Source organism: Brachypodium distachyon, chromosome 4 (genome assembly GCF_000005505.3).
Source record: "Brachypodium distachyon strain Bd21 chromosome 4, Brachypodium_distachyon_v3.0, whole genome shotgun sequence".
NCBI classification, from domain to species: domain Eukaryota; kingdom Viridiplantae; phylum Streptophyta; class Magnoliopsida; order Poales; family Poaceae; genus Brachypodium; species Brachypodium distachyon.
This window is the reverse complement of record NC_016134.3, coordinates 47,918,563-47,930,777: the sequence shown is the minus strand read 5'-3', so window position 1 is coordinate 47,930,777 and position 12,215 is coordinate 47,918,563. Positions and strand designations below refer to the sequence as shown.

Below are 12,215 nucleotides of genomic sequence, written 5' to 3'. Positions count from 1 at the left end.
ACATGCCTACATAGTATGGCAATGACACATCGCACGTTGCAACTAGCCTAAAGGGTATTGCCACAGACCATGTGCCATCGCAACAGGCCTACATGTTGTCGCAACGTCATATGACACGTTGCTGTAGGCTGACTGCCTATAACCACAAGGAACATGGCGTCGCTACATTCTAAGAGTCTGGCTATAGGCTCAAAGGATAGTGCAACAAAATTATAGTAGTGGCTACAGGCTCAAAGGCTAGGGCAACGAACTCCGGGATGCGAGGCAACAGGCCCAAAGGGCTACGTCAATGAAATTATAGGAGTGGCTACAAGCGCAAAGGCTAGGGCAACAAACTGAGGGATGCGAGGCAACAGGCCCCTAAGGGCTATGGCAACAAAATTATAGGAGTGGCTACAGGTTCAAACAAAAAATGATCACCGATAGCACATCAGAAAAATGTGACGTTGCTATAAGCTCTACATCGCAACAAAATATGGCACGACGTTGTATGATCTAGGACTGGTGCAACGGATTGTTTTGGATGTTTAACTGGTAATTCAACTGCAATTGCAATTATACGACCATAATAGAAATGATGCAAAAATATATATTCCACTGTTGAAATAAATCCAGCATTCACTCTTACAATCTCATGGACATAACGATCATATCCATAATAAATACATTGTATATATGAAGCTATGGAACCTAGCAATTACTGTCCACTCATCCAATCGAACAACATGGCAGCCTTCATGGGATCACCAATCTTGAGTGTTGTGATTATGGAACATCTAGCCCCGTTAGGTCTTCATTGTCCTGTTGAAGAGATACATGAACCAAATAGAACATGTCTTGCAATTAAGCAGCAGCAAAATTTAAAACTGAAGTGGCAATGCAAAGTTTGATTTGCATTAGAAAACATAGTTCTAGTAACCTGATCTTTGAACTTGCTTGCTGATCGTGTTTTAGCACGCTGTAACGCCAAATGCTGTGGAGTAATCTATGTTTGATGTGGCCCCTTAGCTGCTTCCTTAGAGAACGCCAGACCTTTAGCTTTGGAAGATTTAGTATTGCGATTTGTGGGTGGCGTATTTTCTTTTTGTGTCTTGGCAGTGATTGCTGGCTGCTTCTGGCATTTTAAAGTTGTTGGAACAATGTTAGCACTGTATATTGAAATGCATATATCCTTGATGCTTGCAAGCATTGTTATATGCCATTACCTGAGGGTGTGTTCCTGTTGTCTTTGCATCATTTATATCCTTAGTCTTTGTAGCTTCAAGTTGTGTTGCATCATAGGTATCTGTTGTCTTCATAGCTGCAGGTTCTCTTGCCTCAATGGTTGCAGGGGTACTCTACGCTTTAAAACAAGATGGCAGTTACTAAAAATCGTATGCTGATTTCAAAATTACATAGCCAGTGCAGATTGTTAGCTCTAACGAAATGCATAAATCCACGATTGTTGCAAACATTCTTCAATTTCATTACCTTCGGCAATGGTTCTTGTGTGTGTTGTTCTGTTTCATGAATGGTTGCAGCTTCATGTTCTGCATTGTTGGTTTTAGGGTCACTCTACATGTTTACAAAAAAGGGCAGGTGAGATAGCTTTCATATGGATAGGAGTGGATCACAACCATTTAAATATGTTCATTGCCATAATAAATCAAAGTTGATTACCTTCTGGACAAGTGTTGATAACCCGTGCTGAGCCAACAAAGCATGAACCTCTTGCCTCATTTCTTCTCTAATGGATTTTTTTAGGTCTTCCTTCTCTGCTTCCCTTTCAGCAGCTTCCTTTGCAAGCTTTTCTTTTAATATTTCAACCTCACGGGCTTGTAGTTCCAGTCTTTCTTGAAGCAGTTGGTTTTTGGTTGGATAGGTCGACAAATATCCATGACCATGTAACTTGGTTGTTTTGGTTCTTGTTGTCTCCTTGTATGCAGACCGCAAAACAATGTCTTCCTCACCTGCTGTGAGCCTCATCGTTCTTGATTCTCCTTCCAGCAACTCTTCTGAATTTGCCGCACCCAACTTTTCGCGTGCATTTAACTGAGGGAAAGAAACAAGTGCATTTCATAATTTTGGTCATGTTGTGAAAGAATATTTGAATTTAAATGTGAAGCAATAATTTGAAGAATTTTATACTCACGTAAATTCTTTCAGAAACGTCGTTTGACCATTTTCCTTTCTTGCTGTGAGTGATTTGCCAAAGTTCCACGGGACGTGGCTCGACACCATTTTCATCTCTCTACAAAGGCAATATTGAACGTCAGTACATATCACTGTTGGTTGAATTTGAAGTTTTAAAAAATGCAACTAATATTTACTTGTTCCCAGCTGCACTGAGAGAAAGGTTTTGAACCCATCACATGTTGGGTCTTCATCTGTTTACGATTAGTGGAGTTTTGGCTGCTAACCCTCTGCAACAAATGAACAATTACTGTTAAGCAACAAAAACCGCACGACTGCTTGAGTTCTTAATTTTAGGAAGAAGTTGATGACCTTGAATTTTGAAGATCCAAAGTAGAGGATCAAATAGTGCCACTCCAGAATGTGTAGGTCTTTAGGCGTGTGTCTCATTCTGTCATCGTAATTCTTGTACGCTCTGTAGGTAGCACTCAAAGAAGATCGCCATCCTTTGTAGCGCTCTTTGGCAATCTGCAATATTATTTCCTTTGCATCGGCTTTGTTCGCCAGGTCCCATCCACGCTGTACAAAAATGAACAGATGAGAGACCGAATATTTTAAATGATCGAATAAACAGAAACTGATGGACTATGAACATACCATTACATCATTTACTATTTTGTTCTTCACGACTTGGTGTATATCTTTCCAGCGTTTAACTCCAATTAGTGGAGCAGATAACCTGGTGTACGTCACCACCTCATCCACGAATGTTCGTGCGTTATCTCCACAGGGACCACCAAGGTTTGGGGAGAATTCAATTGAAAGTTTTTGAGTGCGACTCTTCAATCTCTTTCGTGACGCAGCTAGCCCTTTCAACGTACCTCGTCCGCGTTTGTTGGGAGCTACATCAAATGAAAGATGCAGAATTGCACTTGCAGATTAATTAATTGTTGAAGAACCAAAAATTGCACTATAAAAATCAGTAAAGATATATTGAGGAAGCTTTAGAAACCTTTTGCCTTATCCTTGTTGTGTCTAGCATGACTTGGCCATTGTTGCAGTGGCGTTGTGCTGCTGTCTTTGCTCTCATTGCTCTCTTGGCTGTCATCATCTACTTGTGTAGGTTCTTCGGTCGGAACACATGTCTTGTAAGCCACTGAATGTTTTTGAAAGAAAAACAGTTAGTACATTCACATATTGTATAATTAATAAATAAGATCGAAGTACAAAATAATTACTAATTTCCTTCAGAAGCCCTTCTTCCCTTAACCATTCTTCGTATGCTGTGATTGCTTCTCTCCTGAATTCATCATGTAGATCTGCGAAGTCCAAACTATACGTCATGAAGAGTGCAGTCTACTAAAGCACAGTGTGTAGATAATTATATATATGCATGGCAACACCAAACCTTGTGTTTCCCTCTCGAGAAGCCAATCTTTATAGGCATCTATTGGTTCATCAGAACCAGGAGCATCATCATCGACATCAGGCGTACCCTCCCTTGGACGCTTAATGGGTGTAATCTGGACATGCTTGTCATGTTGTTCGTCTGCTCTCAGTATAGCCCTGATTTCCTTCTCTTCAGCCAGCTCCGTCATCATTCGGACTACATCTGCGGGGAAATCAATCGCTACCACTGTTGCTATATCACGGCCATGTCTCTTTTTGTAGTATAGGTAGTCCCTGGCAGAATACCCAAGCTGCTGTTTGAAACCTACCAAGGCTTCAAATGATATGTCGGACTTGTCAATTTGTCCTCGGACGATCCGTTCAGGCAGTCCTGGTGCTCTCATGCAGTGCACGGTTATAGTCCATATCTCACCTGACTTGGGTGCCCTATATGTTCACAAAAAAATCACACATCAATCGACTGGCAGTATACATGAATCTGTCCTATACGACATACATGAATATGACATGCATCGATGGGAAAAAATTTAGATGATCCATGGATGGGAAAATCGAAAACCTAATGATCGAGCAGACGAATAAATTGAAACGTCACGATCAATCGATTTGAAAACAAAAAGAACAACAATCCAGATAGAGAATCAATTTGCGATAAACTATGGAAAGTGTTTTTATGGCAGATACAAACCTTATGCTTCCTGGGATCATCGGTTCTTCCTCAAATTCGACCTCATGGGTTTGGGCCGTACCAGCTCGTCGGGTTGTGTCGGCATCGGTGTTTCTGGAATTGGAGATAGACGCCATGGATCGAAGCCTTGGTAGCAGAAGCAAGCAGGGCAGAGAGGAGGAACCGAACGCGATGGAGACTTGCCTTCTCGATCGTAATTATCTCGTCTCCTATGGCGCTTGTTTAGCAGGGAAAGTGTTGGGGCGGGGGAGATAATTCGGGGTGGTTATGGATCTTTTATATGGAAAAACCGGCGGCAAGTCGTGGGCCTGAAAATTTTCTTGGGCAAGACAAAACTGAGGGAGTATACCAGAGGGAGTACTGAAAATTAGGAACAGAGAGAGTACTGAAAATTAGGAACGGAGGGAGTACTGAAAACTACACCAAAAGGGGGAGCAAATCATCCAGAGAGCAAAACGAACCGAACGAGTGAAATAGAAGGAGCAAACTCACCGGTCAGCCGGTAGGACCTCACCGCCGACGAAGCAAAAGGATAGAACCACCCACCTCGCCTCTGCCGTCTCCGCCACAGCCGAGCCACCGGTAAGACCCAAAAAATCAGCGAGCTACCGAGCCACAGAAACATGGTCGACGAGGGGTAGAAACGCCGGGAAATCACCAGAGGCGGCGCGAAAGAGCTCCGCTCCCCTGCCCATGGCGCCCTCCGCCGGCTCGGCTCCCCTGCCCACGGGGCCCTCCGCCGGCTCCGCTCCCCTGCCCAGCTCCGGCCAACCCTTCTGCCCGTCGAACCCTGGCAGATCAGGCCGGCCTCCTGCCCATGGTTTGTGCCGATGGTGGGGATTGATAGGAACGGGGAAGAGATAGCAATGGGCTGCGTCATGAATAGAAAGGGAGAAGAAGAAAGAAAATATATAAAAAAAGACAACTCTCGTTGACAAGTAGGTCTCACATGTCATAAACGAAATAAGGGGTGTGGAATAGGGGGTACTGCTGAAGACGTTGGTAAATTTTAGGAACCTAAAATTTGAGGGGAGCCCCTAAAGGCTGTTTAGGGACCCTGTTTTGAAATTTGACACGAGCCAAGAGAAAAAAGGGAACGAGCTAACGCCGCGCTTCTTCAGGCCATTGACGTCGATGGACACGCCGCTCCCTCCACTGCCGCCGGCGACGACTCCGACGACGCTGCTGCCGCCCGCCGCGGTGAGGCGCGTTAGAGGCGGCGCGGGGCGGGAGGAGGAGGCAGTCCTTGAGGTCGTGGTCCATGGCGGCTGGGGATCTGTGGTGGGGGCGGGGTGTCAGTGGCGTGGTGGGGGAGTCTGGGTAACGTAGCGAAGGAGCTGAGGTGGTGTGTGTGCGGAGGGGAAGGGATGCCGAACGGCCGTCATGGACTCGGTTTTTTTTTTTGACAGCAAACGCTACCCGACTTTATATAACAAGGAAAACAAACACATACAAATACGCCAAAGAAAGGAAACGGAAGGAACTGCAGCCTGCACCAAGAAACAGAGAAGCCCAAAAGAAACTAATCCATCGGCACGGATCATACTAATCGTCGTACGAGTATGCAATATATTTGCAAGTGTAATAAACACCTAAAGTATGTTGGAAAATTTAAATTTTTAGAGCCGGTCGCAATCAAATCTTCGTCTCCTAATCGCTGAAATCAACACCTTAGTCTTACTGTCATGGTCAAGCCTAGTATCGTTGACTAACTATTGCTAAGGGGATTTTTGTATGAGTGGAAAATTTACGAGATTGCCGTTTTATTTTGATGGTTTAGACTTCTGACTAGTTTACGCATGAATGTCTTATATTTCATATAGGAAAATCTTCGTTGCTATAGGCTCTATATTTATCTCAAACCATATAGGAACTTTTACTAAAGATTCATTTTACTATATTCTATACATTCTATAGGAAAAATTACATCCACTCCAACCTCTTGTAAGAAATCCTATTTGGTCCAATCAAACAAAGATACATGTAATATTTTAACAACTAATATGTATCGGAGAGAATAGCTTAAACCCGCGTCACAGTTTGCGCAAAAAATGACTACATCCATACTGGTGAAATAAATCAATCGAAGAATTGATCCTGGTGTTCTCTGATTCTCACTCCGATCACTTTTTACCTGTGATTTGCGATTGTGTTTCACTGGTGCGTGGGCCCTCCAGACGTGGGCTCCACAAGGCAGTGACCCAAAATCAGAAGGCACCCACGTGAACCCCACGGTTTTTTTTTCCTGACCACATCGTTTTTCTCTCACAGAATCGATCCCCAATCTCGTAGAATCCCCAGTCTCGCACAAAATGCCGCCGCTCGTTTCCCTCACGCCGATGAGTTCTCCCTCACCGGCCGCCGCCCCTTCCCCAAACTCCTACTCGCTGGATCGGCCGCATCGCCACAGAGCTAGGCACCCCAACCGGCAGGGCCACCACGGCCTCCCCTCCTCTGCTCCCACTGCTCTCCTTGCCTCCCGTCTCCCCGAGCTGCGCGGGCGCCGATCGCTTCCCCCCTGCCGGATCCGGCCATCGCGCCGCCGGGTCGCCTCTCCTTCCCGTCCTCTCCAACCTCCGTCCCTCCAAACTCAGATCCGGAGGGCCACCTCAAACACATACCCGAAGGCCGGCGACGGCAGAAGCCATGGTTAACTCCTCCCCGAATCGTCTCTCCTCTCCCAATTTCGCGTTGGAGTTCCTGAAGCTTGATTGTATTGGAGTTTCTCGCTGCACCGCCATCCCCAATCTCGGCCTCTCTCCTCTCCGATCTCGTATGCGCCCACCTCCCTTTCTCATTCGAGGCCGAAGATCCCTGCCCTTCGCCCCCCTCCCTTTCTCATTCGAGGACGACGCTGCAGCCTCAGAGGCCCCGGCTGCTTCCCCGCGTCACCGCTACCCAAGGCGAGGAGACGCCGCCCCGTTCGCCTACCCTCACACCCGTGACTACAGGGTCATGAGCACTGTTAAACACGAGAAGGCCGCCAAGCACCGCCGCTTGAAGGTACCCATCTACACCCTCACCCCACCCCGTCTCAGATAGTTCCTACGGTAATTCAATCATTAGTAATTTCTTGATAAAATAATTACTTTTGGTGAAATTGCATGTTTAACGTAAAGATGTTGTCGCCAGCATAATCCCTCTGGCTATGAATTTGATCGATTCCTTTCCGCGATGTGTGGTCTGAAACTATTGTTTCGTAGTAGTTGTAGTTCATAGTAAAAAATTATACTCGGAGGAGATGTGACTCAAGACTGTAATTCCTTGGTTTTGGTCTTTAGAACACGTCAAGCGCTACAGGTTTATTTCAAGAGTTTTGAACCTAAGGAGATGTGACTCAAGACTGTAATTGCTGATATTATTGGTTGTTATTGTAACTGTGGAGCCTATAAGTGCGATGCCCATGATTTTTAATAAGTACTTTTCGAGGAATTTAGGACAATATAGAGTACAATTTTAAAGCTTTGGGTGCTGTTCAATTTCAGAAATCATTTTCCTATAACTGAACTTATTTGTAGTATTGTGATTGTTGGCCAACAATGGTTGGTTCTGTTTACTGTTTTCGTAACTATCCCTCAACTAAAAGATCCATGGTTCAAAAAAGGCTACAAGCCACCTGTTTTTTACGAGAAATACCAAACTAGCTTTGATGATGTTGATGCTGCTTTTGGAGATTCAGAGGTGTGTTATCACTGGAAAGACCATTAGCCTTTTATGGTTGAAATAAGATTACTAAACAGATGGTCACTATTTTTTTGCCAGGAAAAACATGTGAAAGAGGAAATGGAAGTCCTGTTTTTTGGTGTTGACCAAAAATATAGGTTACCTTGTTCTGATATACAGGAGTGGGAATCTGGTTTTCTCAGTGTTTTTGCAGAAAAAAAGAGATCTGTTTTTGCAATATATAGGTTACCAGGTTCTAATATATAGGTTACCTAGTTCTAATATATAGGTTGCCTAGTCTCGTCCATTTCTGAAATTGTCAACTTAAAAACCTTGATAGAAATGCAGAACAGTATAAGGTGTACACAAAAAATATATGAAAAGCTTAGATCTAAACATGCCTTTTTTCTTAACCGGCCCTTTTTGCTAGTAGATTGGGCTCTTGCCTCGTCGAAATACAGAACAGTCAATGGTGTACACAAAAAATATATGAAAGGTTTATATGATTAATTAAAAGTAAAGATATCCTTAAAGACTTCAAACTGTCAACTCGAAACTCAAAAGAAATGCCAACCAATCTAAGATTTACACAAAAAAATCTTGGTCATCTTCGTCTTGGATATCAACTGGAGCGACAACTCCATCATCAATGTAGGTGTCGTCAGGATCAAGGTCTTCGTCTGCTATCTCCTCATCACCAGGTTCAGGCATGGGTGAAGCACGCGCATTCTCAATAACTGAAGCATCACCACTGACCCCTTCCACGTCGGTCCTACGCCAAACTGTCAATTCATCTTGATTATGTTGAACATTCATATGTTCCACTCCTACTACGAGTGAGTCAGCATCGGTATCAGCAACAATATTAGAACCGTCTTCTCCTTCAGGCATTGCAAACAGGTTCCTAGGTTTCAGTCTAAGGACGCCGCACCAATTAGCTCTCTTAGCGGTTTTCACATAACACACCTGCTCTGCCTGTGTGGCCAGGATGTATGGCTCGTCTGCATATCGACGCAAAGTGGTATCAATATCGATGATCCCATATTGATCTTTATTGAACCCTCTTGATTTCGTCCTATTTGCTCCAGGAACATCAAACCACTCGCACTCGAACAATACGACTTCCTTCTCGTCAGGAAATTCAAGGGTAATGATTCTTTTAAGAACTCCGTACCACTCCATGCCATCACCCATGACAACAACACCACTGTTCTGAGTGACTAGGGATTTCTCTAGATCAATGGTCTGAAAGAGAAAGTCATTAATGACACACCTATTGGACACACGAACTCGATGATCTGGACCACGAGATAGATTATATAGATTTTCATCGACTTCTCCCTGTTCATGCAGTATCCTAATCTGCAGTTACATGTGAAATATATTAGTAATATACATAAAAAATTGACAAGGTACAAATGATCCGAGATATATCGCTCACTTTACGTTCAAACCAAGACACAAATTGTTTCTCGTGCCTTTCTTCAACTTTGTGCGTGCTGGTTTTCCTCAATTCAGCCATATGCTGTCTGAAAATTTGTTAATAATCTCCTCAATTAAATGTATAGTCAGCACATAAATACTAGAAATTTCTAATAATAAAAATTTCACATGAAACTTACTCTATCCAATCGTTGGTCTCTTCACTGTTTGAAAGTATGTAGTACCTCATCTTCTGCAAGACAGAATCAGGTACAGCCTCGAGACTTACTATGGCACGATCGAAGTCCAATTTCCCAAATACACTTAGCCCAGAAGGTGGTTCATCAGCGCTCTGTACATGACGATCTGCCCTGTTCTCCTTTGTAGAAATGTCATCAAAGAACCGAGAACAGAATGTAGTGCACTCCTCCGAGATATATCCCTCTGCTATTGAACCTTCTGGCAGCGCTTTGTTCCTCACATAGCCTTTCAGGGTACGTAGATACCTTTCTACTGGATACATCCATCTATAGCAAACCGGGCCTCCAAGTCTAGCCTCTTCAGCTACATGAACTGGTAAATGCACCATAATATCAAAAAACGCCGGTGGGAATATCATCTCTAAGCGACAAAGGGTCTCTGAAATCAAACTGCTAAGTTTTTCGAGTTCAGCCACCTCCAGCTCCTTCGAACATATTGAGTTAAAGAAGCTGCTGAGCTGGATCAATGGGATCGCTGTAACTTCAGGCAATATATGGCGTACCACCAAGGGTATAAGTTTTTGTAACATAACATGGTAGTCATGACTTTTAACTCCAACAAGCTTGCAACCGGCGACGTCAACACATCGCCTGATATTTGAGGCATAACCATCTGGCATCTTCACCTCTTGTAGAAATTTGCACATGATTTGCTTCTTTTCTTTCTCTAAGTAGTACAACCCTGGCGGCAAAGTGTATTTACCATCGGTGATCTCTGGATGCATATCCGTCCTTATACCCATATGTTGCAGATCAAGTCGAGCATTCTCACCGTCCTTAGATTTACCATCTATACCCAGCAATGTCCCCATCAAGCTCTCACATATGTTCTTCTCAACATGCATCACATCTAAATTATGGCGTATAAGCAATGATTTCCAATAAGGAAGCTAAAAAAAAAATACTCTTCTTCCTCCAGTTGTGCCACCTATTATCTTCATCATGCTGCTTCCTCTTCCTTGAACCAATTCCGAAAGTTACTTGCTCAAAACTAGTGTACTGCTGCAATACCTCCTCACCACTGAGCGGCACCGGACGCTCCCTGGTTTCATACCTGTTATTGAAGTTGTCCTTGTTTCTTCGCCACCTGTGGTCCAAGGGCAAAAAACGGCGATGCCCCATGTAGCAATGCTTCGAACCAAATTTTAACCAAAGGTGATCAGTATACTGGTGACAATAAGGACAAGCAAACTTGCCTTTCGTGCTCCAACCAGATAACATCGCATATGCAGGGAAATCGTTTATTGTCCAAAGCAGTAGCGCACGTAGAGTAAAATTCTTCTTCACCTTCGCATCCCATGCTTCAACTCCTTTTTCCCATAGCAATTTATGCTCATCGATCAGAGGCTGCAAATACACATCAATGTTCATTCCTGGAGATTTAGGCCCAGGTATCAGCATGGACATCATCCAGTAAGATTGTTTCAAGCACAACCAAGGAGGCAGGTTATAAGGAATTAGGATCACCGGCCATGTAGTGTAAGTCACATTGAGCATCCCAAAAGGATTGAAGCCATCTGATGCAAGTCCCAACCTAACATTACGTGGATCCAATGCAAATTCTTTATACTGCTCGTCAACGTGCTTCCATGCCAGTGAGTCGGCTGGGTGCCGCATTTTCCCATCCTGCACTAATTTTTCCTTGTGCCAATGCATATGCAACGATGTGATCTCATTCATATATAATCTTCGCAGATGAGGAACAAGTGGAAAATACCTAAGTATTTTACGAGGAAGCGGCTTCTTTGCTCCATCAAGATCTCTCGTTTTCCACCTACTCTCCCCACATGTTGGACACTCGTCCATATCTTTGTAGGCTCCACGAAATAACACACAGTCATTCACACAAGCATGAATCTTTTCGTAGTCCAGACCAAGATCTCGAACTACTTTTCGAGCTTTATCCAAGCTATCTGGAACACAATGTCCTTCTGGGAGTAAAAGACTGAACAAGTGAATTATCTGCTCCATGCCTTGGTTGCTAATACCGAACATGCACTTAATCTGAAATAGCCTGACAACGAAAGATACTTTGGTAGCCTCCTTGCAACCTAGGTACAATTCTTTCTTCGCTTCTTGCATTAAGTTGAAGAATTTCTTTGCAGATTCATTTGGCTCCTCCTTATCACCACTTCCTATTATTTTTCCATCTATAGCACCACTGATTAGTGATGTAAGAAGATCTTTGGTAGAGCCTGAATCGACTTGTGCTTCGGCTTCACTGAAGTCACAATCATCATCCATAGGTTCAGCAATGCGACGTTTCTGTTTAATAAAATCCTTATCAAACCCTTTTGTCAGCAAGTGCTGTTCAACCTCTGTTTTTGTTATGTACAGTAGGCAACGACACCTACGACATGGACATGCTGCAGTCTGGCCTGGATAGTTCCCTTGAAATTCTTTCCCAATGAATTGCTGGAAACCGGCTTGCCACGCTTTCATCTGTATGTGGCAATAGCATCCAACTCCTATCAGCATCGTGTGACATCTTAATTTACAGTTCCTGCAGCGATGGAAAAAGAGCGACCAACTGATTTAACACATGCCAAACAAATGTTTCCCTCTTCTCAAATTAATGAACGTGAATATGTAAATTAACCATATATATATTGACAAACTTATTTGGGTTGATACTTATTTGGGTTGAAACTCATAGTGCT

The 12,215-nt window shown here is 43.6% G+C and overlaps 1 long non-coding RNA gene across 1 annotated transcript; it reads left to right on the top strand.

Moving 5' to 3' along the window:
• The first annotated feature begins 7,784 nt into the window (after nucleotides 1–7,784).
• Nucleotides 7,785–10,663, top strand: LOC106866824. The gene is made up of 2 exons (XR_001407746.1): nucleotides 7,785–7,891; nucleotides 7,973–10,663. It is a non-coding gene; the product is annotated as an uncharacterized LOC106866824 (long non-coding RNA).
• The last annotated feature ends 1,552 nt before the right edge of the window (nucleotides 10,664–12,215 follow it).